At 44.4% G+C, this 26,657-nt stretch overlaps 1 protein-coding gene across 1 annotated transcript in view; it reads left to right on the top strand.

The window, feature by feature from the left end:
- Window positions 1-3,475: 3,475 nt before the first annotated feature.
- The window catches only part of COL8A2 (collagen type VIII alpha 2 chain), a 208,450-nt gene continuing 185,268 nt past the window's right edge, over window positions 3,476-26,657 (top strand). Inside the window, exons 1-2 of the mRNA XM_081200044.1 lie at window positions 3,476-3,793; window positions 4,132-4,167. The gene's annotated coding sequence lies outside the window, so the exon portion shown is untranslated. The remainder of the gene's footprint in view (window positions 3,794-4,131; window positions 4,168-26,657) is intronic.

Genomic DNA, 26,657 nt, shown 5'->3' with positions numbered 1-26,657 from the left:
CATGTCTAACAGAATACTCCACTCCTGTACGGGACTTCTCTTCAAACACACCACACACGACACACAACACACAACACAAATTTCCCTTTCCCCCCCTTCCTACCCTATGAGTCCCCTGGTACCACACTAATCCTTTACTAGTGGCACTCCTACCTCAGCCAGTTCCCTTTCCCTTCCTGGTGGCACCCTACTGCCGGACACTCTACTGTCACACGGGCAGGTGCCGGGCATTCCACTGCCACAGCCAGGTGAGGCTGATCAGACCTCTAGTCCTTTCCCTCGGACCCCTAGCCCTTTCCCTCGGGCTTACCTCTTTTTTTTCTTCTTTCCTCCGGATTCCCCCCTTCGGCCGCCTCTTTTCTCCCTCGACCGGGTGTCTGCACTCCAGGACGGTGTGGCTGGCTCCCCCTACAAACTGGGAGGGTGCGCGCTGGAGCTGCGAACGCCGGTCTGAGCTGTTCACCACGGTCGAGCCTGGCCTCTGGTCCAATGGGTTGGGGCAAATCCCGGGCAGAGCCCCCAAATCTGAAGCCTTATTTACTTAGGATCCATTTGCCCGCTTACCCAGAACGTAGAGGTTGCAAAAGAAGCACCAGGGATTCAGTTCCTTCGGAGAAAAGGGTTTATTGTGATCTGCGCAGAGGCAACCAGCGGAATTGTTTCCAAAGGCTGGTGGCCCCCAATACACGTAAGCCAGCAATAGTTATAGTCCTGCAGCCCTTCACCCCACCCCACCATATCATATTCCTCGATTTGCCTTATTGCCTCTTTGGGTGTTGCTAAAGCATTTTGGCAGTGCACTCCTTTCGCTTATCAGCCAACCCTGCGTATCTTGTTTGCTCCAGATGCATTTCTCCTCCTGCTCTCCGGGCGTTGCCTCCCAACTGTCAGTGCACTCCCTGCCTACTCCCTTCAAGTGAGTGAGTAAGAGAGAGAGAGAGAGAGAGAGATGTTGCCTTCCCTGGGGAGAAAGGCACTCTGTTCATGCCCAGGGGACCTTAGGCATGGTTTTGCAGTATTTCGATACTCCCTTCAATACCATGAAGTGAGCTGGCCCTACCATGGAGCAAGGTGGTGCAGGCTGCTTCAGGTGGTGGAATTTAGGTAGACGGATGAAGCAGGAATTGGTGTCTGAACGGTACAGTGAGACATGAATGAGGTCAATCATTATTTTCTTTTACTGAAAATCAGTGGTGGGGAAGCAGAAAAGCTGCTTAACCCCTTCCTTTCCTGCCACCTGCCTGGTCAAAATGTGTGCGTAGAGCAAAAAATATAAGAAATAGAAATGAACCTGCACTCTTCCCCACACCCTGGTTCAAAACCTGACTTCACCAATTCAAATTGAACCCTGCCCTCGTGACAGCGTTAGTTGATTAATCTAACCATTCAAGTGAGTAGCCTTGTGTTTCTGATGTAAGACTCTGAGCAACATAAGAAATATTATCCCAGGTCAGGCTGAGGATCAAGGCACCAGTTCCAGCTTTCCCATATTAATTCTGGGCAGGCACCGAGGATTTATTTCATAATAATAACAATAATCCTAAATCCCAGAAACAATTTGCATTCTTCCAGCTTGGACCCCAAGCAACCTTTGGAACAGCTCTGAGTCAGGAACGACCATCTCTGCTGATTTATGCCTCCTCCTGTTTGTTCAGACACAAGGTCTGAGCAAGCATCAATTCACAACTTGGGGTTTGCACTTTGGAGCCGAAGAAGAATGCTTTCTTCTGCAGTGGATGTTTCTCTATATCCCTTAGGAACCTCAGGTTTAATTTTATCCGTCCCGGGTGAGTAATCCAAAATCAATAAAGTCGTATTATTCTCCAGCTTGGCTGGCTCTGGGTTTCCGCCTTTCTCCACATATCAAATATTAATTAGCTGTCCACTTTCTTCCTCCCATATGGATGTGTCCAAACTTGATATTTTTGCTGGAATATTTGCTGGGTTGATCCTTCTCATTTAAACATACATAATACCCGATTAATCCAGATAGCATTCCCTGCGTTGTTTCGCTAGTTGTTTCCAGTGCAACAGGCTTAAAGAATTATGGGTCTAGGAGGGTTGGGTGACCCACGGAAAGTTCCTCCACGTTTTTCTTAACCGCCTTGCTTTGATGGCTGCTCCGCTTTCTGCAAACATTTGAGCCATTATGTTTCTCTGGCAAAACAACATCTTTTTGAGGTTGGGAGGATTCTTCAAGTCAAAATCTTTATTGAGTTGTCTTTAAAAATGTGGGAGGCTGGGCGGGCACATACGCACGCACACATGCAGAAATACATATTATTTTAAAAATAAACAAACAATGTCCAAGTGTATATTAAAACTGTAAGAAAGAACCACCAAGGTTATACTGCTGTCATATTTCATTCTAAAGTTCTTAACTGAATAGAAAAGAACAGTAAGTCAAATGATAAACAACACAGACCAAAACCAATTCCAGTCAATATTTAAAGAGCACCAAATCATAAACAACACTACTTGTCTTACATCCTGCAGCCCGTTTAATCTTACTCCAATATAAAATGAGAAGCTGCCAAATCTCTGAAGCCTTCCTTACCGATTGAACCAAGTCAATGTTTATAGTATGTTATTTTATTCATAAGCAAGGATAATATACCAAATGTTTCTCAGCCATTCTCTGGTTGTATGCGTGGAATTTCCCCCTTTTTCTTTCTGCTATTTTACAAATGGAACTCAGCTGAAAGGCCAGGATCCAGTCCAGCAATCTGCCCAATAAACTCAAAGGAAGACATGAAACAAATTATTTTGTATGTTTTTAAACCATAGACTGCCCTGCATTATGTGACTAACAAATTATTTAAACTATAAATAAATAAGGTAACAACCCTCCACCACAGCTTGACCCTCAGTAGCTGGCATTTTGAGATATATTGTTTCTGAACCTGGAGGTTCTATATAGTGCCCATTAATTAATAGCCATTAATTAATAGTCAGTGGTTTAAACTGATATGATGACCCAGTCGTTTGATGAATATTCTGTATTGTTTTTAATGGTAGTTTAAACTTTCTGTAAATTTTTGTTGTACGCTGCCCTGTTATTTTGTATGAGGGGGCAGTCTATAACTATTTTAATAAATCATAAAGGCATAATTTTTCATGAATGTACCTATTTAATGCTACTTATAGCCCTAACCAAGCCTACTCAGAAGTCCTGTTGAGTTAAATGGTGTTTACTCCTATTTAATGCTCTCAATGATGATGTTGTTGATGATGATGGCGACTGTTCTCAGAAACAAGCCAGAGTGATGCTACTGGCAGCCCTGCAGGCTCCTCTGAGGGCAGCAAGAAGGCTGCCTGCCTCCTCCTAATGAGAACTTGCTGCTCAGGTAAGAAGCTGCACTGCACATGCTCACAGCCTGCGTTGTGATTGGCTATGGGCGACCATAGCCCCGCCCCCCACATGCTTAGTTCCTCTCACATGCTAGGTAAATTCTCCTGCCTCGACTGGCAGGAATGGAGGCGGTGGGAAGGGGGCAGGGGAGGCAAAAGGGGCACCTCAGAGGGACAAGCCGCCCCAGCCAAAGGCTCAATGGCCACCTGCCTGTGGCTCCTGCCTGTGTTTCGTTTCTGCCCTGGAGACTCTTGGCTGGGAGTTCAAAAGGGTAGACTGGCTGGTTTCAGATGGTGAAGAGAAGCAAGTCTGGGGAGAGTGCAATTTCCAGTCCCTGGAAATCGAAATGGGAAGGTGGAATGAAGTTAAGGCCCAGCAGGAGAGTGGACACAGAAAACCTTCCACGGCAGGGCCCTAGGCCCAGCCTCCTTTGGCCACCAGGTATTGCTTCAAGTCAATATTATCCTCACTGCACCACCATCATTTACCCAAAACTGTTTGGGTACTTTTTTTGGGGGGGGGAGCAAAAGTGAATGATATCGATGCAGCATTTGTCCATTTTCATGCTGATGTGGGGGTGGGTGGGAAGTATTTATTATATTGCCCTCTAGAACGTATTAAACAATTAAGTCATCTGGAACTTATTAAAAATACGAAATACAGTCCAAACGTTTAAAAACACCAAAACCAACTACTTCCTTTGTTGTCTGATGTACATTATTTGGTTCGATTTACGTCATTTCATTGGATTTTAATATTCTATTTGGATTTTAACACAGCTGCAGCTTGTCCTGGGACATTGTGGTGAAGGGCAGGTAAGAAATCATTAAAATAAATAAATACAATATAAACCAGGGGTGGGAGTGGGGGACCTAAAATTCAGGTTCAATCCCCAGAAGTGCTATAGAGCCACTGCCAGTTAGTCAACAATACTGAGCTAGATGGGCTGTTTTTATGAAATGGTACTCTCTGTTTGGGGGAGTGCTATAGTAGGTCAGTGGTAAAGTATCCCAGGTTCAACACTCAGCCTCTCCAGGTAGAGCTAGAGTCCTGCTGCCAGTCAGGGTAGACATTACTGAGTGGTATAAGACTGCTTAAATATATGATGTGGTTTGATTCTAGGAATATAGAAAACTGCCTTCTACACAGTCAGGTTAACAGTCTTTCTAGCTCAGTGTTGACATGGACAGGCAATTGCTCTCCAGGCTTTTAGGCAGAAGTCTTTCCCAGCTCTGGGGATGCCAGGGATTGAACCCAGGACCTCTGCATGCAAAGCATGCGCTCTTGCGCTGTGCTCTGACCCTTCCACAATTATGTAACTTCAGTATTCATAAGAATAAGATGTGATTAGAAAGGAGGACTTTAAAAGAGGACAATTATAATATCAAATGCTCAGACTTGGACTTCTAAATTTATGATTTCCTTGTGTACCTGCAGCCATGCACCTAATCTGTATGATATTGAAGCAAACAGTGGTGATCCTTGATCTTTTATCTCTGGTATTCTACCTCTTCCATCAGAAAGAGTGTAGTCCACGGGTGTCAAACACAAGGCCCGCGGGCCGAATCCGGCCCGCCAGACCTCGTCATGTGGCCCGTGTAGCCGCCGCCGGCCGCCAGCCTTCACCTTTTATACTCGCTTTTTTTTTTTTACACAAGAAAGCCGCCTCTTCAGCACATGCGCGGCAGCCTACAAGCCAGAGAACGTCTGCCCTCTAGCGGCGCCGGCCGTTCTACACAGGAAACCTCCACTTTACATGTCCTTTACATAGTCCTACAGATACAACCGGCCCTTTGAGGGTGACCAAACTGCTGATGTGGCCCCCGATGAATTTGAGTTTGACACCCCTGGTGTAGTCCATCAGATTCTTCAAGGCATATTTTCCCCACATTCCAAAATACTATTATGAGTTGTGGGATGCCATACTCTCCTAAATTCCTGTATTCAATAAGCACTAGAATTTGTAATAAAACCTCCTGAACTCTTGGATCCAGCAAGTGTTAAAATATAAGACAGACTAGTTTCCTGATAAGGCAGTCACCTAGGGTGATGAGCCATTTAGAAAACAAAGACCTATTACAGTCGTTAAGAGTCGTCAACAGGCTCATCTCAGCTATCTGCCAATCTCCCATTCCCACCACCCTTCTGAGTAATACCCCTCCCCACCTCCCCACCTTCTCACTATATAGAAGGATCTGGCAACTTCTGTTTCAGTGTATCTGAAGAAGTGTGCATGCACACGAAAGCTCATACCAAGAACTAACTTAGTTGGTCTTTAAGGTGCTACTGGAAGGAATTTTTTTATTTTGACTATGGCAGACCAACACGGCTACCTATCTGTAAAAGGAAAGGAGATGGGCCATTAAGAAAGCAAGGAGAGGGGGCTCTGTGCCAGATGTCAAATGAGTGTGACCTGGAGGGGGGAAAGTTGCAGATAGGTAAAGGCAGCAAGCCAGAAAACACAATGGTTGATTTCTGTTTGAATCCAAGTTTGTGGCTGTGGGGGAAACAAAACCCTCTTGGAGTGTTGATGCTGTGGACCTCTCCATCATAGGCTCAGGTATATACAGTATGTGTAAATAAACCATATATCATAAATACACCAGAGTCTCCACTGTCCCTCATTCTCAAAAGAAAACACAAACCCCAGGTAAGTGCTTGGAACACTTGGAATCTTGCACTGCTTGGAAATTGGGGTGGCACGCAACACTATCTTAATTTAATGTGTATAGTAAATTATTTTGACCACTGCGGGAGGCAGTGGAAGACAGGAGTGCCTGGCGTGCTCTGGTCCATGGGGTCACAAAGAGTCGGACACGACTAAACAACAACGAAAGTAAATTATGTTCTATATATTACTAAAACATTGGAGACTACAAATGTCCAAAGCTCTGGCTATATTTATCCTATACAGTACTTTTATTATAGTCTCAGTAATCTACATTTTCATCTTTTAGTGTTAAAATAGGCCATTCCTGCTTATCCTTCCAAATCCAAGCAGGATGCTTGATAGCATCTGGGAAGTGCCTCTGGAGATATACACAGTCAAATATTTACGCCTGATGGTTTTAAACAATTAAACACACACATATATACAAACAAACAACAGAAGGGGCATTCCTTCTGACCCAAACATTTAAATAAAAGAGGCTCAAACATTTAAGGAGTGAGTTGCTATTAATAACTGGGGCCTACAATAAAATGTTGCAATGTATCACCCAGCTCTGAGGGCCTCTTCAGAGTCCAAATGTCCTTTTCATTGTGCATTCATGATTATTTTTGCCCATGGTGCTGTTGGGATGGTCACATGCAATCCTGTTTTCAATGCTGTAAAAAGTTTTGGGGTGATCACACGGCTTTATTTCCCATCAGTCCTGTGATAGCATTAGTGTGGTAACATTGCAGAGTAAACTAATGCAGAATAAGCCCACTGCTGATGCACTACAGCCCCTCCAGACTGGTGCTTTATTGTGGGTATAGTCTGCAATATAGTATTGACACAATATTAGTGTGTTAGTGGTGAACTGAGGTCTCATCTAGACTTGCTTTTGTGCTGCGTTTCTAGACACAGGTTTGTGCTTTAAAGCACTGTGTCCGAGTCCAGCACCTGGTCAGCCAGATGCCACAATGGGAAACTCACAAGCAAGACAGACAGACAGATAAGGACTAGATGGGCCATTGGCCCTTCTTTTGTTTTTACGTGCTGTTTTATGCTCTTATGCCATTATACACCATATCACTGCTACAAATCCCACCTCCTTTCTCCCTTGCTAAGTTTTCTCTAAGGCAGAGGTGAGGAACCTCCAGCCTGGGTTTCGAATGTGGCTCTCCAAATCTCCCCATCTGGCCCTTGGGACTCTCCCCACACCACCCCTTCTCCTCAGGCCACACCCTCACTGGCCCTGCTTTGCAACCTCTTTGAGGTTTGGCTGGGATGTGTCCTTAAACTCTGATAATGCCTCTTGCTTGCCTGAATGGAGGATAGAGAGGGGTGTGCAAGTGTGTGTAGGAACTAACCTACAGTACAAAATACAAAAATTGTGTTGCTCTGCCCACTTTTGTGTCTGGCTCCAAAATTTCCCCATCCTTGCTCTAGATTCTACTCTGGGGGAAAGCAAGTAGCTGTTCTATTTTTTATTTTTTTTAAATGATATTTATTAGTGTTTCACAAATAATAAAAACCAATTCCAACATTTAAACTACAAAAGCAAAACAAAATTTTGCTTGTTCTAGGCACTCATTCCATGGCACCTGCTAGCACGTTTTGGCTCTGAGATTTCTAGGTGGATCTTAATTGCCATCTGTTTGGTTCCAATGCTAGCAAGCTTAGCATGAAATGCCCATATTAGGATTTAGGGTATAGAAAAATTACTTTAAATGACTGTTTGCTCTTCTAACATGGTAAGGTAAAGCACCCTGCAGGGAGGGACTAGGACACAAATTTGAGGAATTAGTGGGCCTGATAAAAATCTGGAAGCCTCTGCAGATTTCGTTAGCAGTGGGCATACTTGAGCCCAAGGTCTTGATTCTAATTTAATTGCTTTGAATTGGACCCAGTTAGCAGGTCCTTATGCATGCACAACGATGCAATAAAAAGAGTTACTAAAAAATAGTCTTGTTTACTTTTCCAAATACATTCCTGACTCAGCTCTCTAATAACCAGACTGAACATGACACGGGGGTTCTATAAAGTCTGCCCTGATGTTGATTTCCACTTCAATACAGCTACAAGGAGCTCTGGTGGAGAGAGCGATGCATAATATTTTTCCTGCAGGTTTTATGCCTGCTATGAATCCCCCTCCTCAGCCCTCTTTCCTTTTTGTGGAGGAAAAAATATGTTGATCTAGAATCTTCGTCTCCTATGGGGAGAAAAGAAGCTAGGGGTGCTTTTAAATTGCTGAACAGCTGAGAGGCAGTGATGCACCTCCTCTCCCCCATATTTGCTGTTCCACTCAAACATGGAACTGGATTAAAGTGGGTGAAAACATCCACACATATCTCACACACTACCTTTAGTTTGGTCCCGGGCAGCTTCTAAGAGACTGCTGTAGTGATAAAAGAAATGAATCAGGCACTAATAATAATAATAATAATATCCAGCCCCATAATCAAGAAAAGGTTGCCCTGGAATGAATAGGAGCAATTAGCCAATACAGTCCATGTCCCTGTCTCTTTCATGCAAATTGCCAGCGGTTTCTCAACATGTTGCCCCTTGTGAGAGGGTCCTTGCAGTTGGAGAGAATGTCCGTGTTTCTCCCCTGCATGATTAAATAAATAGAAAAACAGTTGCATGGAAATGGATCTGATAGAATTGAAGCTCAAGTAAATATTCACATTTTTCTCCCGGGGAACTAAGCTTTGACCATCCAGTGGGTGGGGGTGGGGAATCCACCCCCATGCTGTTCCCCTTGCTAAAACTAAGCATGTTGGAATTGAATTATATTTCCCCAGCATATCAGATTAGTGGAAGGGTCTTGGCTCAGCGGCAGGAAAGGCTCCTGATCCAATCCCCAGCATCTCCAGGTAGTGTAGGGAGGGACCCCCTCCCTAAAACCCTGGAGAACCACTGCCAGTCAGTGCAGATAATACTGCGATGGACCAACGGTCTGACTTGGTATAAAGCAGCCTCCTGTGTTTCTAATCAAGAGTAAGGAAACATGACTCATTTCCCAGAGGCATGCTTTTAGCAGCAGTTTTCAAGTGCGAGAACTACTATAGCCGAGGGTTGGGGAATCTTTAACCTGCAGGCCTAATAAGGCTGGCAAGACTCTGAATTTTGAATTCTCTGTACATCTCTTTGCAAGTGCTACTTACATGCCAGACACACTTGTGTTTGGTATGATCACATCTTACATACCCTTCAAGTATCCTGATTTTCCTGGGTCATCCCTGGAATTACAGAAGCCATCCTGATTTTACATATATGCAGAGCCCTTGGAACTGAGCCCCCACATAAGGTGCTATCCTGCTGTACAGAGAGAAGGTCCTGACAGGGTAGTTCTGCCTAAGTTGGAAATGGCAAACAGAATTAGCGCCAGGCGGGACAAGGTTCCTTCCTATATCCATCCCACACTTTATCAAAGCCTTTGGTCATAAATGCCACACTCTCCTGGTCCCTAGTGCAGGGCTCCCTCTGGCTATTGTTGGACTCTCATCAGTCCCAGCAACATGGCCAATGTGCAGTGATGATAGGATTCTCTTTCTAACAATAGCTGGAAGGGCACAGATTTCCTAACCCTGCTCATCATTAGACCTCCATAACTTCCTGCAACCACTTCCACTAGCCTTGCAAACATCATCGTGCCCTGGGGTCTTTCAGACAACCTGCCAAATTGGCTAGGGCAGGCAAGGCAACAATTGCCTTACCCTATAAGGGCCCACTAGATTGCTGTGTTCTGTGGAACTGGCACTTTTACAAGTGCCACATAATGTTCCACACATGTGAGAAATCAATCTTATAGCATGGCAGCAACTGGAACCCCTTGCCTCTTAATATTAACCAGGAGCCTTCATTGCACTGTTAAAAACCTACTCAGACATGTAATTTTATTGTGCATATTTGCTTTTAAAATCTGATAATTTTATCTATTTTTAATTTTTTTTTGCATCTACTGTTTTTTAAGTCTGCTTTTATTGCCTTTTTAATGACTATTTTATACCATTTTATGTAAACTGTTTAGAGATTTTTTATTATTAATGTTAAATAGCATATAAATCTTGCTAAATAAATAAAATAGAAACACAGCACAACTTGTAGAAACATCTGTGACAGCTGAGGATAGTGAGAGGCCAGGCATGAGGGCAGCACTGTTTTGGAACTGGTTCTTTGGTGCTCCGGACGAGTGTCCCATTTGTCAAAGGTATGAGTTGGTGCTGACGATGAATTACGCAGCGTGGAACCAATTAGCAAGAGAGGGATTTTGTAGAGAGTCTGTTTCTTGTTTATGGTTCCCAATAGCCATAAAGGGAATATTATGATCCCTTTGTGAGTGGTCTAGTGTATTTTGAAAACACGTTCAGGGAGAATTCCGCCTTATTTTCTCCCAACAATGACGAGCAATCTTGCCAAGGGACTCCATTCTTCTCCAGAGCGTAGGAGGAGAGTCTTTGTGCTTATTGGAGAAATCATTTCTCCTGAAATGATTGTAGAGGTTGATGTGTATGCTGCAGAAGCAAAGAGGTAAGAAGGTTCAATCCCCAAAGTCTCTGCTGCATGCATCAAGCAAAAGAGTTTTCCACACCAGAGGGAGCAAAGCTCAAAGTAATAATAACAGTTATTAGAACTTCAATGAAAATAATGATACCAGCACCTCATCCTGTGGCTGCCACTTAGACTCATCTAATAGGGGGCACAACCTGTAGGAAGATGGCCAGTTCCTTGGGTGCAAAGCACTAATATTTGGTGCAGTTGAATGTGAGTTGAACGCTGGAGCTTCCATGCCTGTGGAAGGAATCTGAGAGGGATAAAGGGTTGGATCTGAGAGGTCATGTAGCCTGGCCACCCCACATGTAGGAGGCTGCCTTATACAGTGGTACCTCTGGTTATGAACTTAATTCGTTCCGGAGGGCCATTCCTAAGCTGAAACCGTTCTTATCCTGAGGCGCACTTTCGCTAATGGGGCCTCTCGCGCACTGGCGGAGGAAGAGGAGTGCGGGGGGAGCACACCACCCCCGGCAGCGTGAGCCCGGTGGGGTGCCATCGCAGTTGCCCCCCTGCCCATGCTGGGTGCCACGCCCCCAGGAGGCGCGCCAGCGCCGCCCCTGCCTGCTCTCTGCCCCCCCCCCGGCGCCAGAGCATGAAGCTTTGCCACTGCTTCCACTGTGCACGTGCCTCTGGCGCGTGATTTCCATTCACATGCTGGGGCAAAGTTCACAACCAGGAGCAGCTACTTCTGGTTTAGCGGAGCTCGTAACCTGAAGTGTTCGTAACCAGAGGTACCACTGTATAGAGCAATATCCTTGGTCGATATTATTCAGTGTTGTCAACACTGACTGGTAGCAGCCCTTCAGAGTTTCAGGCTGAAGTTTCTCCCAGATCTACCTGGAGATTGAACCAAATGTACCCAGTGCGATTTGAAGTTCTGAGTTTCAGGTCAGTAGCTAGTATTTAATTTTGAACTGAGCAATGGCTCAAAGACCAGCAACAGTGACTCCACCCACCAACTGGCCCCTCCCACATGAAGAAAGGGCTGTCTAACCCTCTCTTTGCCAATGGGACTCCAACAGTGGCTTTGATAGAGCCTTTCCTATTGGTGTCTCAGCGTCTTGTTACCATTTGGCTGGTGTTTTGACTTGCACATAGGAGTGAGTGCCTGACATTTTTGCAAGATGCACAAGCACTTGCAAACAAAAGTGGAGGCTTTAGATATTTTATACCCTTGGCAAGTTTATGCCCCCACAACTGTCCAGGGCTGGTCATTGGTGCTTGCTGCTCACTGTGCCTTTGCCTGCACCATTTAATTTCAAACAACATAGGCAAACAGGTCACCTGAAATTATTAGGACACCCATGGCAAATCCACACAATACACTTAAAGCACATTCAACACACCTTTGAAGCACATGACATCCCCGAAAGAATCCTGCAGGCTGTAGTTTCCCCCTCACAGAGAACATTGTAAGAACATAGTGTTGAACTACATGGACCTTTGGTTTGATCTAGCAGGAATCATTTATCTTTTTCTTTCTTTTTTTAATACAGATAGGTAGCCGTGTTGGTCTGCCATAGTCAAAATAAAAAAATTCCTTCCAGTAGCACCTTAAAGACCAACTAAGTTAGTTCTTGGTATGAGCTTTCGTGTGCATGCACACTTCTTCAGATACACTGAAACAGAAGTTGCCAGATCCTTCTATATAGTGAGAAGGTGGGGAGGGGTATTACTCAGAAGGGTGTAAGACCGCAGTGGGTTAAACCACAGAGCCTAGGATTTGCCGATCAGAAGGTCAGCGGTTCGAATCCCCGCGACAGGGTGAGCTCCCGTTGCTCGGTCCCTGCTCCTGCCAACCTAGCAGTTCGAAAGCACGTCAAAGTGCAAGTAGATAAATAGGTACTGCTCCGGCGGGAAGGTAAACGGTGTTTCCGTGCGCTGCTCCTGTTTGCCAGAAGCGGCTTAGTCATGCTGGCCACATGATCCGGAAGCTGTATGCCGGCTCCCTCGGCCAGTAAAGCGAGATGAGCGCTGCAACCCCAGAGTCGGCCTTGACTGGACCTAATGGTCAGGGGTCCCTAGACCTATTACAGTCGTTAAGAGTCGTCAACAGGCTCATCTCAGCTATCTGCCAATCTCCCATTCCCACCACCCTTCTGAGTAATACCCCTCCCCACCTTCTCACTATATAGAAGGATCTGGCAACTTCTGTTTCAGTGTATCTGAAGTGCATGCACATGAAAGCTCATACCAAGAACTAACTTAGTTGGTCTTTAAGGTGCTACTGGAAGGAATTTTTTTCTTTTTCCTTTTTTTGGATTAAGAAAAAAGGTTAATCAGGCACCACTTCAAGGTAAAACCACTGAGACGGTAGTCCCTTTTGCAATAATCGGTTTGCAAATTTCTGGCAATCTTTCCAAGGGATGGAAATAACGGCACCTGCTTTTGATATGCATACAGGCATTGCAGTCTCTCACGAAGGTGTCCATAAAGCTAGATTTTTCAAATCGACACAGATTCCACGCCTCCAGGAGTCTATCTTCAGATGGTATCACTTTGTAATCTTGGCCAGCAGTTGAAGGCTTACTCCATTGGGTGTAAGGCAGCTACAAGACTCCAGGGATTCTGAAGCAAGTGGCAGATACTTGGATGAGAAAGTGATGCTCCATCTCTTCCCAGGAGAGAACTCTACACTTGCACCTCTGCCTGGGGTAGCAAGAGTTGTACATTCCAAAGCTTTCTGTACAGTGCATTGGCAAGAGTCAGGCCGATGCAAGCAGAATACAAAAGACTCCCTCTTGCTGCCGCCTGCCCAAATTCTAGGCGTACAGGGTGGTCAGGGGACAGCCAGAGGGCAGGTTAAATACCCTCAGGGAACAGAAGGCAAGGGTGGGGCTAGGGCCGAGAACATTGCAGAAGCAAGTAGAAACAGTCCACACTTGAGAGAAGTTTTTAATGTTTAATGCTGTACTGTATTGTGTTTTTAATATTTGGTTGGGAGCTACCCAGAGTGGATGGGGAAACCCAGCCAGATGGGCGGAGTATAAATTATTATTATTATTATTATTATTATTATTATTATTATTATTATTATTAAGGCAACTGCAAATGCTGAGGACTGCTCCCCAGAGGTTGCGCTTACTGAAGGAGTATCCCTGTATCTCGGTGGTGCACATAGCCTTGATAAGCCACTTTCTGGGCTTCAGAATCCGAGTGGGAGTCTTGAGAAGCCAAGTTCCCACAGCCCATTGTGCCGAGGGTAGGGAGGCACCAGCCATTGCACTGGCAATCGGGTCGTCTTCTGGCAGTGCAGACTGTGAGTGCGCCAGCTTCCCTCCTGATTTGGAGGAACTCTCTCTGCTTGACCCATTTCCTGGGCACATGAAGTCTTGCCAGGGCTTTATTGTCCCAAAAATGTGTCTTTGCACCTTGCTGGGGGAGGGGGTGTTTCTGGGAGTTTTTGTTTTTATGCTCGGATCCTTGGAATCGAAACCCTTGCGTTAAGATGCTGGTTACCCGTATATTAGTGAAAATGGCATGCAAAGATGCATTGTATTAAGGGAAATTGCTTTGCAATGTGTATGTTACACAAAATACACATACAATAATTTGTATATTAGGGGAAGTTTGTAATGAAATGCTGGTGTTTTGGTTTGGTTTTTTAAAAAAGAGAGATTTAAACATCCCCACACCACAAACTGATGTGGAAATGTGGAGAACTGAATTTCAGGTTGGAGAAAATGAGACACCAAAATTGACATAGTTGCCCTTCCCTATCCCAGTTAATCAGGGGAAAAAATCCCTCTAGTCTGTTTCCCATTCTGGCCAACCAGATGCCTCCTGGAAGCCCACAAGCAGGAGGTAAGCATGATAGTCCTCTCCCATTGTTTCCCCGAGCAACTGATATTCAGAAGCCTTTGAACCGCAGTTGTTGCAGGGAGGGTCTGGGTATAGCCGTTCCACATTTTCCCAGTAATAAGCCACAAATCAGGCACGGGGGAATTGAGACTCAGGAAAAAGGCCAAGACAGACATGCAACATGTTCATGTTTTTCTGATTTAATTTTTGGTGTGTTTACTTTGTTGCACATTCTGGTTTTTATGCCCTGTTTAAGCTTCCCGGAGGCAGTTTGGCTGGCCACGCGTGGAAACAGGATGGGGGACGAGATGCGAGACAAGCGGCTTACCCAAGGCCTCAAAGCCAAATACAGGGAAGAGCCAGAAACGTGACCCCTGCCAAACCAATTCTCCTTCAGTTCATTTATCCCCAGTCACAAAGTTCCTCTCTCGCCTACAGGAAAGAAAAGCCCATTGCTCTCTCTCTTGCGTCTAGCAGGGACAGAGTGCTCAGAGGAGTGACAAGGAGGAGTGGATGGAGCTGTCATAGAATTGAAGAGTTGGAAGGGACCCCACGGGTCATCTAGTACAATCCCCTGCAACCAATGTTTTCTTAGTTTTGCATTCTTCCAGTCTTAAGATCAGTTCTCCACTTCCTGCATCAGTTTGTGCATTTTCTTTTTAATTAAAAAAATTTTCCTCAGGAAAATTTGTCAGTATTTTAGTGCGAATTTCTCCTAAATACATTTTGGTTTCCATTTTGGACTAATATGCATATTTTTGCAAGCCGTTGCTCCTAATATAATGCATTTCTTTATGTTCTTTTAACTAAAACAGGCATTTAGAGGCACACTTTACCCTAATATATACATTTCTGTAGACATTACTTGGCTGGAGAACTACACTGCCAAGTTCAGAGAAGTGCAAATGTGGAAGGATGACTTAATTTTGATTCACACATTATTTTGGAAAGTGCAGATTAGGTAAATTCACTTTTAAATGCAAACTGAATTTAATTTATCCCCTGTCCGTAGTTGCAAGACATGATAACTTCATGGCAACATCAGGGCCTTTCATGACATTTATTACTAGACAAGGTGGTAATTTAATACCACTGGAGCCCCAGAAGTCATTTTGGAAAGATTTATTGCCACGGCATCTGTTATCTTAATCTTCACCGTCATCTTGGTCACATGCCTGTATTTGGATACCTAAATTATATCTCCAAATGATGTTTCAAATATGCAAAGGATACAATACTCTATTTAGTTCTGGTGTATCTTGATTTTGCTCGGTTGTTATATAGCTTAAATGTTTTTTAAAAAATAATACGGATGGGGAGAATTTTCCTTTGACTCCTATATTAATGTGAACCTTACGTAATTTGTACTTCCTGAAATAGCATCCAAACCGAAACAAAATTATCCTTTGAAATTCACAACTTTCTGGATATTACGATGCAGTCCACCAAGTGAAAACTGTGTACACAAGCACACGTGTTTAAAAAGTGCTTATACAAATGCATATCTTAGTAGAACTAACAAATTAGCCAAAAAAAAATATGCAAAGAAAAATGTATATTTTTGGCAATTTTCATGAGGACTGAAAACAACAACTATCCCAAATTTATGCAGAAATGTGGCAAACTGAAGATTAGAAAAGGAAGAAACTGAGACAAATGTAAATAGACTTATTTGTCCATGCTTGGTTCATAATATACCTGCTCTGAGGTTTCCTTTAATGCAGCTGGATCTTATCAAGTAGCCAGGTCCTCTTTTGCCTTTTACCTGTGTCCAGTTTAAAGGAATGGAACTCAGGGAGTGAAGAATTGGTAGCATTCAGCTAAATATTACTCAGAGTAGACCCCATGAACATGACAAAGTCAGGCCTATTTGTTTCAGTGAGTCTACTCTGAGTAAAACTTAGCTGACTACCACCATATGAAACTAAAACAGACTCGTGCTGCTTAGCCAACAGCCACTTAATAAGCTAGCCCAGACTAGTCTCCATCCCATTCTTGGATCTCCCTCCAAACAGTTATGCAAGCAGCACCAGTATGGCTGCACCATCCACTGTGCAGGCAAGTAGGGAGCACACTGTGTGAGCACTTTTTGCCCTCCTGCTGACAGCACCAGAGCATCCAGAACTCTAAAAACAGCAGCAATTAAGTGCTGTCTTAAGAGATGGCAATCGGCTGAATTTCCCTCTTAAGAAGGAGGTCCAGCATGCTGTACCATCTGCATCAGGAGTTCCTAGTGGCAGAAGCATAATAAGAAACAGCTTCTCCTGCACCAACCAAATACATTTTATATTTCACCTCCATTTTCTCAGATCTTGAGGTTTGTAGGGGCAACTCATTCCCCTTCACTCTTTTCTGCCTCCTCCATGTCATTTCTTGTTGCTTCTTTGCATCCATAACGTCATTTTCTCCCCAGGTATATACAACAGAGATTCATCCTCAGGGTCCTTGGTTGTTGTCTGTTGGTTTCTCCAACTCCCATTGTCATTAGCCTGCTTGTTAATTCAACAGCCATGTGTCCCTGGCAGACAAGAGCCAAGCTTGGGTCTTTCCAGCATGGAGTCTGAAAGCCAGCCAACCTCCAGAGTTGCTCCACATCTGGACAGCAGCTGAAATATTAGAGAGATGAAGGCAAAAAGAAGAGTTGGCCCTTAAGCTAGAGAGGATCATCTTCCCCCATGGAAGGGAGCTGGCATTTGCCTTCATTATCATGCGCAGGGCCAAGATGAAGTGAGACCGTCGGTGTGTTTTCCTATCATTTAGGGCATGGATTCTGTGGCAGCCAACTTTCCCAAGGTATACCTCATTATTTAGCAAGACTGGCTTCTGGCCACACCTAATCTGAGAGTCTGCCTGTCCCAGCTCTGTGCTCTGTTTCTGGAAGGGATGCCTGGAAGGTGGGGGCGTCCCTCTTTCATACTAAAGCATTTTAATCTCTTTGAAGAAGTGCCAGGTTGTGCTAGTAGACCAGGTTGTGCTACCAGGTTGTGCTAGTAGACAGCTATTTTAATGTGCTTTATTTTAATGTGTTACATATATTTATATAAACTATTTCTGCCATTTCCCCATAACATAGAGAGCCAATGTGATGTAGTGGTTAGAGTGTCGGACTACTACTTGGGAGACTAGAGTTCAAATCTCCACTCGGCCGCAAAGCTCACTGGGTGAACTTCAGCCAATCACTGTCTTCTCTCATCCTAATCAACTTTACAGGATTGTTGTGGAGATTAAATAAGGAGAAGGACCATGTTCACCACCTTGAGCTCCTTGGAGAAAAAGGTGGTGTTCAAATGCAGCAAATAGATAAATAAATGATATACGTCATAATTAAACATCAACAAAACAACAGATAGTCTTTTCTATCATGGGTGGGGAATCTTCTGCAGCCCAAGGGCCACATTTCCTACTGGACAATCTTCTGAGGGCCACATGATAAATGGTTGGTTGGGCCAGAGGCAAACAGTGCATATTTTACCTTTGTAGAGTTGCTTGCTCCCTACATAAATAAGTCACATGCCCTTTTCTCTCCTCCATCCAGCATTATTAGAGTTCAAGGACAAAATCCAGCCAGGCAAAAGAACTTGGGAAGGGTGGGGAGAGGGCCAGTGAGATGCATGTCTATTGGGTTACATCTCAAAAACATTTTTCTTTCCATTCCTTTGCAAGCAAAAGTGTGAGTGAGTGAATGTTCAACCATACCCTGATTTCAGTATGGAAGAGCTCCATGCTTGGGAGAATCTGCAGCCAAAACCAGCAAGTCAGAAACAAAGTGATAATTCTGCCCCCAACCCCTGGCATCTCTTATTGAAGGGTGGGCTGACTTTCACCTATGCCGCCAATGGTTTCTTATGAGCTTAGAATGCTCCAGGATATTGTTTGCTTTGCATTCTTCCATGAGCCAGTTTTACTTTGCACTTCAGGTTCGGATGCAGTTAGCTAGCATTTGGATTTTACACTTCACTGAGTGATGTTGAGCCACTGAGTGGCTCAAAAAAGTACCAAAATGCATTCAAAAACGTATTCTTTGAGGATAAGGTTTGTTGAACAATAAGGTGATTTTTTGTGATTTTTAATAAGGTGATTGATATGGAAACGCGACGGATTAGATTTGTTAATGAGCACATGGAAAACAGACTGAGACTTCAATTAGACTGGTCTGCCCAGGGGTCATCAACCTTTTTGGGCTAGATGGCACATTTGGAGGCAGTGCCATGGGTGCAAGTCACAAAATGGCAGCTATGGGGCATTACACAAAAAGTGGCATAGCACAAATGGCAGCTATGGGGTGTGGCATAACACAAAATATCTACCACATTTAAAGATACTGGGTTCTATTCAGAGCAGACCCATCGAAATTAATGGGCCTAAGTTAGTCATGTACATTAATTTCAATAGGTCAATTCTGAGTAAATCTAGCACTGCATACAGCTCACTGTTCTTGGCTACCTTGAAATGATTAGCCGTCTAATTATTTTAGACATTTGTAGATGTATTTAAATATTTTGAATTGTATTGTTTTATTTTATTGTTGGTGTGTTTACCTCCCTGGGTTCCTTTGGGAGGAAGGACAGGTTATAAATTTATATAACAATAGAAAAAAGTCAGGAACACAAAATACTGTGGGCACGCTACCATCTTGTGCATCGTGGATTTTTAGGGGATATGTACTACAAAGAGGTACTGGCAAGCACACGAGTACCTGTGGGCACCAGGATGAGCCCTTTGCCTGGATCTTAGTTCATAGAGGCAGATGGGAAGCTCCTTGAAGTTGGACACTGCAGTTGGGCTGCTGGCTGCCAATCCCAAATCTTTGTTCCACTACCCTAGGGGGCTGCACTGCTCTCCCACCCCTCTTCAAGAGAGCCAGTTTGGTGTAGTGGTTAAGAGCGGTGGACTTGTAATCTGGGGAACCGGGTTCGCGTCTCTGTTCCTCCACATGCAGCTGCTGGGTGACCTTGGGCTAGTCACACTTCTCTGAAGTCTCTCAGCCTCACTCACCTCACAGAGTGTTTGTTGTGGGGGAGGAAGGGAAAGGAGAATGTTAGCCGCTTTGAGACTCCTTCGGGTAGTGATAAAGCGGGATATCAAATCCAAACTCTTCTCTTCTTCTTTTTCTCTTCACAACCCACAGGGTGAGCTCAAAGGCAGGATTGTGAAAAGTCTCTGAGCATTGCCATTCCGGGGTGTTTCTGCACCTCAGCTAGTGGCAGATTGGCTCACGAACAAGCCAGAAGCTGATTTTTGCAAATGAGTATTTCAGAGAGCACTTAGCAATGCATGCCCCCCTCATTTATTTTCTGTCTGGGTTTCTGATATTAGACGGGGACCCTGGGGAAATGAAGTCTTTTAAAGTAATAACAGGCAGTGCATGCATGTGTGTCATAGAGAACTGTCTAAGGCTATTATGGCTTGTAGGGGCTTCAGGGCATTCTAGGATTTTAGGGCTGTACCTTTGTGCCTCAAGGGAGGCTCTGGGCAAGCTGACATGTCAGGATGGTTGCCCACCCCACCCCCACCTAGTGCTCTGTGGTAGAACAACTGCTTTGCATGCAGAAGGTCCCAGGTTCAATCTGCAGCATCTCCAGGTAAAGCTGGGAAAGACCTGGAGAGCTGCTGCCAGTCAGTGTAGACAGCACTGAGCTAAATGAACCACTGCTCTGACTCCAAACAAGAAGGAGGAGAAGGGCCATAGCTCAGAGGCAGAGCTGGCACCTGGGGGCATCTATTCCATCAGTCTGCCTCAGTGGGAGAGAAGGGAACAGGACTCATTTCATCAGCTTTGCTGGAGGCCCAGCTCCATCAGGCACCTCCTGCCCTGGCCAACTGGCCATTACAGGAACAACTGCTTAGAAATCGGTCCATGAATTTTCATTTATATTTTCCTCATCCCTCCCTGTCCCCTTTCCCTTGTGTGTCTTTTGTTTTTTTAGGTTGTAACTCCGTAGGTAGGTACTGTCTTATTTTGATTGTTATGTAAGCTGCTCTGGGAGCCATTCAGTCTGAAGAATGGGGTACAAATGCTCTAAATAAATAATAGAAATGTATATTTCTATAAACAGTAGTTTTAGGGCACCTGCCAAGTCTTCCTGCTGCTCAGCTAATTCAGTTTGTTGCCGTCACTAATTCAAATCCGGAGACAAACTCAGTTGTGGTGTACAACCTATTTCTGTAGCACACTATTTGAATAAAGCTTTATTTATTTATTTATTTATTTACTAACCAGCCATCTATCTGAGGATCACAGAGCAAACAAGCCATAAAGCAGCTTAAGCATAATAAAGCTTCTTGCCCAGGTGGATTTGGAAGCTCTTTTTATACTAAGAAATGTGTGGCAAGTTAGCCCTGCACCTTACTCAACTCAGTCTGGTCAGGAGGTATGGTTCCAGAAACCCAGCATCCTTTCAATATTTATGTATTCAAATACCAAATAAGTTGGATAAAATATTTAAATTTAATATTTGCCTGCTGGTGAAAACCATGAAGAGAGACATAGCTAAATGGTCCAAGATGAAGCTTTCTGTGTTGGGCAGAACAGCAATAATGCAAATGAAGTTGTTTCTGTTTCAGGTTTCCTCCATCCCTCTCCATGCAGGAATACAGAAGAAATGGCAGATTATATTGAATTTATGGGGGCCCTTCCAGTCCTGTGTGGTGCTTTTTAGACGAAGCAATTCAGGCTGCAATCCTGCGCATGCTTGTTAGGTAGCAATGCCTATGGAATTCAGTGGGGCTTAGTTCTGAGTAATGTGCATGTATTGTGGCATGAACCCATACAGTGGTGCCTCGCAAGACGAAAAGAATCCGTTCTGTGATTCTCTTCGTCTAGCGGTTTTTTTCGTCTTGCGAAGCAAGCCCATTGACGGATTAGCGGATTAGCGGCTTTTAGCTGCTTATCTGCTGATCGGATCAGCTGATAAGCGGCTTAGAGGCTTAGAAAAAGGGGGGGGGGAACCCAGCAGGAACTCGCAAGACATTGTCGTCTTGCGAAGCAAGCCCATAGGAAATTCGTTTTGTGAAGCACCTCCAAAACGGAAAACTCTTTCGTCTAGCGAGTTTTCCGTCTTGCGAAGCATTCGTCTTGCGGGGCACCACTGTACTAGAAATTGTGGCAGTAATTCTGAACCAAGGTAAGAATCTTAGGTGCTTAGTATTTACACCATACCCTCCAACATTTCTCCGATTAAAATGGGTGATGCATAAATGTCAGCCCCAGCACGGAAAGGCAATACTTTGACTTGCACCCAGAAAAAGGCCAAGAAACAGCCGGTGAGGATAATGAAATGGTGGCATAATGGGTTTACAGTGCCCAGTCCCAGTTAGTAACTGAGTGGCCATATTTTGTACCAACTCAGTTTTTCCAGACTGTTTTCAAAGGCTGTCCCACTTACAACTTGTTGCAATAAATCAAATGGGAGTGGGGGGGGGGCGTGCGTTACTGAAGCTAGGCTCATGTGATCATAACCACAGAAAAGACCTCTAGGGAATTAAATTCCGAATCCACACTACAGTATATACTTTTAAAAATAAACAGCTCAAAAGTTTTAAGCCACTCTCCCTATTTTCTGCTGTGTGACGAGGGATGAGCAGATCAGCTTGTAATTTTCACTGGTACTCAGTGCTAGATTCACTCTGTCTTTTAAGAATGCATGGAAAGTTCACATTTAAATTATTGTGTCTATTGTTATTATATACATCACTCACTGGGTAATTTTTTTATATGCATTTCCCTGCAAAAATATATTCTTCGAAATGCTTTTCAGTACATTTCCCTGTGAAATATGCACATTTTTGCCATAAAATATGTATGTTTGCACACTGAAACTGCACTACAAAATCTGGAGAAGTGTGCAGTCCAATTAGGAACTGCACTCCAATTCACAAGCAAGTTTGGGATGACTGAATTGGGTCAGCCCACTGTGAAAAACTGGACCAGGTGAATTCCCTTCTATCCTGGCTGGGTGACTGATGTTTCCTGAACATCAGGAGGCTCCAGAACAAAGTGGGGAAATAGTTAACATTTCCATCTCTGTGGAAGGGGGATTGTGTCGGTGATTTAGTTGTTGCTGAGAATTATTTGGCATCTTCTTCAGGTTTCACTTTCCATTTCTTTGCAGCTGATTACCAAGGAATTTAAACTGTAATAACTCATAAGACCTGGCTCTAATTCTGGCTGACAATATACAATTGGCTCCAACTGGTCAAAAACTAAAAGTGGTGGTAGATGTATTCACAGGAGGGGCTGCTCCAGCTACCGAACCAGCTAAAGTGGAGGAGGCAGGATTTATTATTATTATTAATATTATTAAAAAGAAAGATGTGTTGTTATGAATATGCAAAGTGAGGATTTTCTATAGCTCAGTGGGCACAGATGGCTTGAAGATGCCTACTAAAATTAACCCTGATGCCTGGTGGCAACTAGTTATTGGACAGTGTCCAGTGGACACCCCCCACTTGCTCAGCTGGGGTCTGACAGTTGGAATGCAGCCAGATATGGAAGAAAGAAAGCTGAGTTTTGCTAGCTGGCACGAAGGATCTAGGGGCTGGTGTGGGTCCAAAGACAGACTGTTTTGTTTAAGAACTGATGCTGTTTTAAAAGGTATCATCAGTGGTGTAGTTAGACTCTGGATTTAAACAATAGCACCCACCCACCCAACAGGCTGCATTTGGGTCCCTTCCTGCCTATTCTGCTGCTTGGGCACTTGGCAGACTATCAGAAAGTCCTTTTCTGAAAGCACCACTGTCCATCTATGTCTCATACTGTTTGCACCTGATCAGCTTCATATACAGTGGTGCCTCGCAAGACGAAAATAATCCGTTCCGCGAGTCTCTTCGTCTAGTGGTTTTTTCGTCTTGCGAAGCAACCCTATTAGCGGCTTAGCGCTATTAGTGGTTTAGCGGCTATTAAAGGCTTAGCGGCTTAGTAAAAGGGGGGAAGCAAAAAAAATTGCAAGACTCGCAAGATGTTTTCGTCTTGCGAAGCAAGCCCATAGGGAAATTCGTCTTGCAAAGCGCATCGAAAAACGGAAAACCCTTTCGTCTAGTGGGTTTTTCGTCTTGCGAGGCATTCGTCTTGTGGGGCACCACTGTACTTTTATAAAATGTATATATTTTCATATATATATATATTACCAAAGCACCATAAGACACTCCTTGTCAGACTCTAATCATTACTATTTTATTATTAGTGTTATTTCTTAAATTTATACACTGCCCTTCACCTGAATATCACAGGGCAGTTCACAACGTAAAAATACAAAAGAACACAAAATACATAATAAAACAAATCAATAACCCCCCTCCCATAAACACATTTAAAAGGCCATAGAATGTTTACTCAGCCAAAGTTCTGGTTACAGAGAAATGTCTTTGCCTGGTGTCTAAAGATTTGTAAAGAAGGCGCCAGGCAAGCCTCCTTGGGGAGGGCATCCCACAATTGGGGAGCCATCACAGAAAAGACTTGTTATCATGTTGCCTACCTCCAGTCCTCTCATTGAGGTGGCATATGAAGAAGGGCCTCATATGATTATTTCAGGTTGGCTCTTAAGGAAAGAGGCGATCCTTGAGATATTGCGGTCCTGAGCCATTTAAGGTTGTTTAATCATATGAGGTCTGACTCCATTGATGGGTGTGACCTTCATTTCTGGCTAAGGAACTTCAGGGCCTGAATATTTATCCACATGCTTTACTGGAACAAAAAACGGTACTTGTAAGTGGCATATATCAGCTTCTGAGCTCCACGGAATTGTCCATCAGTCAGAAATGGAAAGACCATCATCCCTGTTGATTGACCAACAGACATTTCAGCACAGGACAGTGAGCCCACTTGCAGCACCCTCAGTTCAAAGGGAAAAACACACAACATACATATATACATAATTTCATTTGTTTGCAGATTTTCCACAGTTCAAACTGTGCTCAAGACGGTTTACAACATGAAAAAAATACATTACAACATAACAAAAGTAGTCATAAACAATAAATAAAACATTAAAAATACACCACCAATCTGAAATTTCCACATAAATCACAACAAGATCTAAAATAAAGATACAAAACAGCAACAACAACCCCCAACAAACTTCCCAGCCCAAGCATCTATTCAGCAGCCTCAGCTTTTGTAGCTGGAGTCAATCAGGGCCCCGCCCTCCCAGGGCAGGTGGGAAAAGGCCTGCAAGGTAGGGAGCAGATCTTCCAGGATTCACAGCCAAGATGGTCAAGAACAGGCTTCCTCAGCCTTGGCCCTCCAGATGTTTTGTGCCTACAACTCCCATGATCCCTAGCTAGCAGGACCAGTGGTCAGGGATGATGGGGATTGTAGTCTCAAAACATCTGGAGGGCCGAGGTTGAGGAAGCCTGGTCAAGAACTTTGTAAAGGCAGACTGGTAAGGGGTGTGGCCTGGAGAAAGAGGCTGTGGCTGAGGAGTCACAAGTGGCCAGAGACGCCTGGAGGGCTGTATTTGGCCCCCATGCCTGAGGTTCCCTGGCCCTGGTTTAAAATAGTCTATGGCTTAATGTTATGTGCAAACCAGCTCATTATGAATCCTGGATTGGCTGAAACCCCTACACCCCACCCCTCCTTTCACCGATGTAATGCTGCCTGTGAGAACGCAGGGTTAAATAAAGTTTGGGTGCCTAACAGATTAAAAACTTAAGCCTTTGGACTGAGGGTGCTGCAAATGGGCTCGTTGCCCTGTGCTGAAATGTCTATTGGCAAAAAGCTATGAGAGGTTTCGGTGGGGTGGGCGGGTGGGGAGAAATGAAGACTCTGGGAAATATGACTACAGGCCGACCTTGTTAGAAAGAACCACACAAGCACCGTTAAGCCTTCAAGCCTGCCATTGTTCTCCTCCACCACCACCGCTCACCCCCCCAGCCCATAATTATTCCCACTCCCTGAATCTTACACCCAATAATTCAGGAAAGCTGAGTAATGGAAGAAACAACAGCCATTTTAATCGCTCGGTACTGGTGGTCTCCCCACAGAGAGGTGTGGGAGGGGAAGGGACACCACGAGGGAAGGTTTTTCAAGAGAGCTGCGGTTGTGGTTTCCTGTATTTGGGGTAGTAAAAGGAAGTGTTGGGCAGAAGGAGCCGTTCACCTATCCAAGAGCTTGGAAGAAGGCGTGGGAGGGAGGGAAAGGGACTTCCTGTTTGAAGAAAAGGGACCCTTCAGTCTGAGGCCGAGACACAGTTGGCAACTGGCCTGAGAGCTGATGGGTTTCACCTTGATGGAGGGAGCAGGACAGAACTGAGCCAGCCAAGGTGAACTTGAAGTCATGAAAAGAATGTGAAACAGAAGGGCAGAAAGAGTATCTGGAGAGTTAATGTTATGAGTGCTGCTCATCTCAGCAGAGCCACCCAGAGGCAGACTTTCCCTTCTGTATTATTAGCTCCTTAGAGAGGTGGCAAAAAAGCTTGTTCAGCAGTAAAGGAAGATGTTGAGCCTACTGGGGTGCCAGCATGGACTGATCCACGCTAAGACCTCTGCATCTTCTGAGTGTCCCCATAAGTATGGTTTGGAGTTCACTTGCCTCTAGATTGGTGTTGCTAAATGACTGGAATAAAGCCAGTTTGGCCATTTTGAGGTTGTGTTTTTCTGTTGTTGTTTTGTTTATTTGTTGTTTTTCATGTGGTTCAGCATCCCCACCCCACCCCCATTTGTACACCCTAGGTGAATAGACAGCTTTTGTTCTGCTTTCCAGACCCAGAAGCAACAGAATTGCTACTCTGGGCTCCATCCCATGAGCCAGCAGGCTCTGGTATCAGTTCCTGCACAGAGTTTTTAAATGTCCAGAGTTAGTGAATATAATCCAGACCAGCACTTTTGCTATGTTTTGTTTAATTTTTTCCCTCAGCTGGCAAAGGTTTCCGAGATCAGATCTGGATAGGAAGGCTGGCAAAGTTCTCTGAGCTTGGACTCAGATAAAGAGGCAGGCAAAGTTCGGCTCAGACAGAGAGGTGGGCAAAGTTCTCTGGGTCTGAGAACTAAACTGAACTGAAGTTAAGACTGAAAAACTGAAATAAACAGAAACTGACAAATTCGCCCATCCCAAAGGGTGGGGAATGGTGGTAGGCTGAAGGTTTCATTTAGCATCTGGATTTGGCATACTTGGCACTCCATATAAGCAGCTGGTATTGCTCGCTAATTCAAAATCACCTCCATTTGCAATCAGCTAAAGTTCTACTTGATTAATATTCCAATGAAGTTGATTAAAAGGTGCTGGCCTCTTAAAAAACAAATGTACGTGTGTGTGTGTGTGTGTGTGTGTGTGTGTGTAGGTGGGGGGGGAGAGAGAGCAAGAGA

This window comes from Podarcis bocagei (genome assembly GCF_964188305.1).
Source record: "Podarcis bocagei genome assembly, chromosome: 7".
NCBI classification, from domain to species: domain Eukaryota; kingdom Metazoa; phylum Chordata; class Lepidosauria; order Squamata; family Lacertidae; genus Podarcis; species Podarcis bocagei.
The sequence above is the reverse complement of the archived record's forward strand: the minus strand, read 5'-3'. Positions and strand labels throughout refer to the sequence as shown.